This window comes from Ciona intestinalis, unplaced genomic scaffold (assembly GCF_000224145.3).
Source record: "Ciona intestinalis unplaced genomic scaffold, KH HT001214.1, whole genome shotgun sequence".
NCBI lineage: Eukaryota > Metazoa > Chordata > Ascidiacea > Phlebobranchia > Cionidae > Ciona > Ciona intestinalis.
The window spans coordinates 5,307-13,551 of record NW_004191535.1 but is presented as its reverse complement, the minus strand read 5'-3'; positions in this window follow the sequence as shown (position 1 = coordinate 13,551).

The window sequence follows — 8,245 nt, the reverse complement described above, 5'->3', positions numbered from 1 at the left end:
ACATCCTTAGCTAAGTTAACTTGTTCATTTGCACAAATAAGTAATACATAAATTTTCAAGTTAGGATAAGTGATACTCGTCGGTTGCTTTGCTGTATGGTGTAAGTTTAATGTAATCCACAGTTAGTCCTGAAGAATTTAGGATTGGTGACTTTGCAACCACTTCATATAATTTAACAATGTCTGTCCACAGTATATTTCCACCATTGATATTCATATATCGTGTGCCACCAGTTGCGAACAGTCTGCAATTTATAATTCCTTATTTGCTGCTATTATTTTGTACAGTTAGTTTTTATGTAAGATAAAAATGAATATACCTTTAACAATGGCAAGGGTCCGAACATAAGTAGATGGGTCGATGTGGTGCATTTGGGTTTGGAGCAGTAAATTTTCCATCTAGGGGGACCTGGTTACTGCCACTAATCAGTTTAAAAAACCTGCGATTAAGTGACAGTCTATGTCTATCTACAACTACAGCATGAATCTGCAGACCTCTCTTTTCACATTCAGAGAGCAGCTTCCAAAAAATTAATGCCATGTGGTAGGCTGCAGCAGATTTTGTGGGACACCCCATGCAAGGGGGAGGTGAATTTCCCGTTTAACTGTTCTCACGTAGAAAACTGAAAAATATTGAACTGTTTAGTTTTGTATAAAGGGCTTGATTTATGATTACAAAGCTAACCTTTATGGATTTGTAGACTGTTCAACAGTTTCAAGCTCAGCAAACCCATTCTAACTTTCCATCACGAATAACTACATTCTCGCGAACTTTAAACATAATAAATAAAAGGTCAAACCACTGTTTGTATTTTAAGCAACTCGGTTACTAACTCACTTTTCATTTCATCTAATGTAATGAAACCAATTAATTGATTGTTTTTCTTTGCCACACGTTCTATTTCAGCAATTGCAGTTTTGTTTAAACCTGTTGTAGCAGGAATGCAATTTCTGTAATGTTTTTTTTAAAGATTCCATGAATAAATACCAGCAAATTACATCTGTAAGACACACAAACCTGTAACTTTTATTCGTGAAGACGGAAGAAATTAAAATATTGCTTCGTCTTATATGGTCATAAGCAGCAGGTGAACAGCATAATCAATTAGCCCATCTGATTACATCCGGGTGATATCTTCTTGCGTGTGTTTTTGAATTTAATTTTTATAAAACATCTTTTGCCATTCATCAAGGTTATTCACTTCTTCATTAAAAACAACCTAAATCATGTCAAAAAGATTATTGAAATAGAGGCTAATCAGAATAAATTTGGCAATGATTCCTCTCTCACCAAACTTATGAGGGGTTGTGTATGGCTTCATTGGGACATGGTGGAACTTGTAATATTTACTCAATCACGGACTTACTTTTGTTGCTACTCGACGGATTTCACACGATTCATTGGAGGCCTACTTCAGCCATCAGAATCCCAGACATACACTGTGGTGTAAGAACTAAAAGACAACTGCATTACTTCACATATTGTGGAACCTCTGAACCTTGTACAAAAAGACCTAAAAACTGATTTGTGTTTCTGTAGCTGGGCTCTTATCATATAGCCTACCCAATTCCATTAATTACAACGTTTACTAAGCAGTGACCAAACTTATAACGATAAATATAACAAATATTTGAATTAGCACTGCAGAAGTTCTGACTGCCTATTTTTAAATCATCTGAAAGTTAAAACATGGCTGCTTTTTTATTTTAAGGATTTCCGCAGTGCTTTACTGGATGAAGACTTTGTTAGTAATTCCTGCTTAAGTTTTGCAGCATAACGATGACCTCTTATTTTACAAAAAAAGCAAATTTTTCGTATGAACACTAAGCAAACATCTAATGCAATTTGTTCAACATTAGTAGTTGAAGACGCAGATCATTCATTTTGGAGCATCTGCTTTTTCTAAAATGAACTTCAGAGTCAATACGAACTCGCTTAAGAGGCTCAGACACCTTGACTAAAAACATTTCTGCGGGCACTACGCAGGCACCCAAGAAAATTTCTTCATTAGTCGATAAACCTTTCTTCATTCTTAATTTTTTTATAATATACCCTGCAATATAGTCTACCATCGCCACATCTTCTTCGGAAAGATTAGGTTCTGAACTGCTATTATCCGAAGGCTCATTTTGTTCTGCATACATTTGAATGACATCATAACACTTTAAAATTTCTGCAGGCTGTAGATGACATTGACAGGCAACTTGTAGGCCATCTCTACTGAGCTTTGTCATTTAGTGCTTCAAAGCTAGGCCATTTACAATATTCTGAAATTAATATACCAGTAAATTTTTCAATACTGGCTTATTTTGTCTACAAGCACACACACCTTGGTACACCTCTGCCATCAGGTCAGCTGCAGATTCCGATGGTGATGACATGTGTTTTGTCAAACCAACTTTATAGGCAAGGTTTTTAAACCCCTGCTTAAAATTTAAGTAACCCTTACTCAACTATATTTAAACATATACATTACCAAAGCATTTAATCGAAACAAAAAATAATAGCATATACATTACCGTATTTACCTCTGATTCTAAACTATCCCATTCAGAGCATTTGTTTCTTTTATTTAATCCTATTGCTCATCGGGTTTAATTGTCTCCTATCTACCTATTGAGTATCTATGGTTTCATGTTGACCATTGATTGGCTCTTCCAGATCACAGTCATCAGTCTCTGGGGTTGACGATTGCAGCATCTTGACTAAAAATTGAAGAGTAAATAAAAAACAAATAGTATATAATATGGAAAAACAGAAAACTGGCATAAAAATAACTTATAAATATACTATGAAACTCACGCAAAAGGGCATTGTTTGAAACTAAATATACTATGAAACTCACGCAAAAGAGCATTGTTTGAAACTGGTAAACAGTTTTCCTTATTTGACACGGTTGGTGAAACAGCATCTGATGTTGTTGTTGGAGTCGACACGGTTGCTGAAGCAACATCTGATGTTTTGTTGAAACCACCAAATCTGTCATTTTTATAGTATATTAGACTAACAAGGAACACTATACCAAATTTATTTAAACTATATATTACATTAATGGTAAAATACCAACCTTCCATTACATTAATTTGGAAAGCATAAGCATCATCACTGTAGCTTTATGAAAAAATATGTGGATCAAATCTGTCATTTTTATAGTATATTAGACTAACAAGGAACACTATACCAAATTTATTTAAACTATATATTACATTAATGGTAAAATACCAACCTTCCATTACATTAATTTGGAAAGCATAAGCTTCATCACTGTAGCTTTATGAAAAAATATGTGGATCAAAGAATATTAAGATAAAATAAAAAAGTATAAGTACTTTTAGCCGGTGGAGTTGATTCATCAACATCAACTTGAATTTCTGTTAAAAAATAAGTAACACAATTAATGTTCATACACTGATTACAATATAAATCTCGCTTACCCTGCAACTCTGAAAGCACGTATCGTCCCGGCTTTTTGTGAGGTCTTTTCCTAGTTTCCAATTCCACATCAGTCTCTACAGTTGATGTTTTCGCATATTTAGCCCTCTTTGTAACTGCATTACTATATAACCATCTACAAACTTGATGTTTCCGCATATTTAGCCCTCTTTGTAACTCCATTACTATAAACATTAAATAAACTATTCATTGGTAACTCCTCTCAAATATAGTCCAAGTAGTTGTTGCATTAAAACAATACTTATTCACCTTCATATGTAAATATTCTGATACGATGTAGAGTCCATTTCCGGTCGGGAACATCTTGTCTGGCGACTTTCACTTTTGCATTGCCAGGAGGCCAATATGATTCTACTCTACCACCAACAATATGTTATTAGTATTTATGATGCAATATGAAAGTAACGAACAGCACTCACATCCTCTTTATGAACAATCCAAGATGTACAAACAATGTCAATTGAGTCATCCTCTAAAAATCCAACAACAGCACAAACATATTATGAATGTATGATTACTTTTTGTATAGCTCTACATAAACCATGTATACAGGAAGAACGATAACAACAGCTCTAAATATTTAAACACTTAATATTATTAGTGATGTTCCGTATCTTCAAAAATAAAACATCACTTCGTGTAAAACAGCAAGAAAAACAATAGTAGACAAAGTTTTACAACAGATTGCTTCCCAAGATAAAGTAAGTTGCTCTTGGGTATGTACTTTGGCTATTTGCAATTCCTTTATATGCTCCAATTAATCAAATATTTACATTTAACGCAAACTGAACTTGCCTCAGCTAAAACAACAACAATCCCATTAGTTTTAGCATTCCGAAGACAAAATAAATAGGCATTATCAGGAGATTTCATATACACTTGTTTCACAGGAATAGTTGGTTCAGATTCGTATAGTCGCTTAACAACTTGAACAGTTGAAGTTTTCAAATTTAAAAGCAATACAGCGGTCCCTGTTCATTAGCAAGGTGAACAAGACAATGTACATTATAAACTAAAAATTCGTCACCATATAGTTACATTGGGAAACAAATTCATTGAACCAGTAAAGAGCTTGCACCCTCAGGGTAAACCAAATTATTAATACCTACACAAAAACACAGGAGAAATTAAGCACAATTTTTTACCGCACTGAATAAAACTTTCTATAACTTCTAGACCTTCATTGATTGCAACCAAAATGTTCTATTGTGTCAGTCAAGAAATCAAGATTTGATGGTTTTGATGTGCCTAACAAATCGCTACAGTAAATACAATCTGTGGTGATATATTGGTAATAGAAGCAAGAACCAGTACTGGAAAAAAACAGGAAGGCCATCAATATTGATAGACAAATCTAAAACATCCAAGTTATCAGTTTCTTTAGCTGTTGAATACATGTGCACAATTGACCATTATTTGATGTAAATATTGAAGTAATAATATTTCATCAACGTCATTATGTTTTATTTAATGTGCATTAACCCAATTTATTAAATTGTTTTCTAATTTGGTTACCTTCTTCATTGATTCGTGGAAAAGTTATCCGTGCATGCTGGCAACACAAACGGTTGGTGATTTGGCAGTAAATTTATCTGACTAGGCGTAACCATTGATCTGTTTCAGGTTCTCTAATTTTGTCAGAAGATACCGATGCGGCCACATGACTATTTGGTGCTGGCGACTGTTCATCTGAACTTGATGAAACAATCACAGTTTTGCACAAAATGAAACGGAACACGGGGCTGATTTAGTCTCCAAGCAGAGTTTTTTTTTTACCTTTATAAAATTCATTTTTATTAACTGGGGACTTCAATGAATTTTTTATTACAAAGAAATTAGAATGTAAAACACACAATTTGAAAACATCTTGTATAGTTTACAGATTTAAGAAAGCTGAATTACGGACAACGTCATATGAAATTCATAAATAATTTCCTAACGAACCGTCAGGCCCACCAGACGGGAAACGATATATTAAAACGTTGCCACAATTATGAAACTAGCAATCTACCCGCATACTTTTCATGCAGACATTCATTTTAAACCCAAAGGGTTTCCCACAAAGTAATGGTAACTCGTAAGCTGGCACGAGGTGTTAAACCCGTGTTATAACGACTGTCGTTTTCCGGTTACGCGAGGATAAAGTATTGATTTACGTTGAATTGTTTAAATTTCCCAATATGGTACGTAAAAAATTTGTTATTAAGTAACGTTGGGTACACGCGCAAAAATAACGTTGTCATATTACTCTGTAACAATTAAAAAACGCATCATGGTAGGAGTCGGTTATTATACTGTTTTTTATTTCGTCAGCAAAAGGGATTTCTTGTATATATCAATATACACAGGAACAGTAGATAAATATATACTTTTTACCTACCCTTATAAAACCAGATTACAACGTTATGTGAAAAATTTACCAAAGCACAATCTTTTATAGGCATTGCCAACGCTGTTGGCGTATGTCCTTATAGAACCAAATTACAACGTCGCCAAAGTTGTGTGAACGTTTTGTGTTAGCTGGGATGGTGGCAGTGGAGTAGGTAAAGTTTGGGTTATGTTTGCTGTTTTTACTTTTTTCTTTAGTTCAAATAGACTATTTTCTTTAGTTCAAGTTGAAATTTTGAAAAGCTTTTGAAATATTGGAGTGCCTTTCAATTTATCTTTTGACAGTTGCTATTTCTTTTCACATTAGGTTATTCTAGAAAGTAGTGCAGTATAGAAATTGAACAAAATTTTAATATAAAGCTTATTATTGACAAAACAGATTCTGCATGGAGAAAATTTCCATCTCTACAGTGCGGAGTGTAGTAAGTGCTAACTTCATTTCACCAAAGAAAGCTACACTATTTTCTCTGATTTTACGATGTAAACTGGGACCACAGAAATAAAAAAGAGTAAAACGCCCATCTGCCCAAGACCGTGATATAATCTAATTAAAAACGTTCAAAAAACGGTTTGTTAGAAATATATATATGTTTGGAAATAGTTATTTTTCCGTATAAACTTAAATTAAGTCATAAAACGAAGAAAAACTACATAAAACGACCTGGCTTCCATTGTTTACTATGGCTTCCATTGATTACTATAGTAAACGGGAACGAGTCGTGAAAAAGAGAGAGTGTATCATCGACGTTAGAGATGCGCGTTCTATTCTTTTTTATTTCTGTGACTGGGACCCCTTCAAATACCGCAGTACACCAGTGGTTCCAGTTAAACTAATGTATCGCAACTGTACAAGAGTTGGATGCAACCAAAGTTAGTATAGACCAAGTTAGGAAACGGCGCTCAATCGCCACGTTTACGTTGTTTTAAAATGAAATAATAAATGTTTATGACATCATAACACATATTAAAACTGTACAAGAGTTGCTATATCAATTTTGTTTAGTGCTGGTATTTGTTTAGTGTGTATTTGTTAGCTTCATTTTGTTACTGAAGATATTTTGATCAGTGGAACTAAAAAGGAGCTAAGGGTGGGAGCTAGGCCATCTGAAAACCTTCCCAAGGTTTGCTCATTCAGTATGCCTCACAGAAAATTACCAACTCAGCGTCAGCCATTAAGACCAGTGAGACACAGCAATCTCAGTCAGCTTATCAAATCATTTGATCTTTTGTCAGACAAAATGAAAGGTGTGATACTGTGATTTAACATTAACATTTATTATATTGGCCTATATTTTAAGACACGTTCTAAATAAATTAAGCTTGTTTAATAAGATTATTAAAAGAAATAACAATGATTCCTATGATGCAGAGATAAGATTATTAAAAGAAATAACAATGATTCCTATGATGCAGAGAAATGGATTTTCTATAAACATTTGCACTGGTTGTTGAATTAAAGGAGGAACGAATTCTTGTTCCACATATAAGGTACATCGTAAATGGTTCATTACTTAGTGTAGATTTCATCATCTTTATAAAACCATTGTTTACCCAATTAAACGTTTGTCACAGAATGGTAATTCAAGAGATGACATAACCATAAAAGAAGTTGTATTTTCTGGCTGGCAGATGGATGTGTCTAAACTTGAGATTGGAAATTTAATATTTGATACCGTATATTCCGTGTTTTTACTTACCAGACTAAGAATGATTTAATAGGTTCCCTCTCTACATATAAGTTATGTAAAGGTGTCACAAGCACTATACCATCAAAGAACGTGCTGTCACATCCGTTATTATCATGGAATGGCAAATGCATTGAAAGCAGAATAATTCTGAGATCAAAGAAATGTTTAATACTTGGTATGCTGAAATAATTAGAACCTAATCTTTTTTTATGAATTGTGAATTAATTATACAGTACATCAAAGCAGTGATCAATGTTGTGATGAATGTCGAAAACAATTAAATGGGTCTGAAGAACTTTTACAAGTTTCTGATGATGTTAAGAAAGCATTTCAGGTATACTTATATAATATAGATATGTGTTTAGTGTTGGTTTTAAATCAAAATTTGCATTTAATAAATACTACCTGTGGAATTTTTTTGTCAAAAAAATATTTAGTTTGGCCAAAAAAACGTTTTAAAAAGTGCCAAAAAAATCGCCTATTGTTGCGTCACTCGCGGGCACTATGACGTAAATTACGTCACGAACCTGTTCTAATCGAACAGCTGATTTAGGCTTTGCTGGCGGAAAATGAAATTATGTTTGGAGCAAAACAGAGTGTGTAGTGTACCGTTCACTTAGCGTTTTCTGTTACTTTTAAATTAAGTAGTAGTTAATGTTTTTAAAATTGTTTGTAAGTGTATTACAGTATTACACTACTTAAATTTGTCAGTTAAC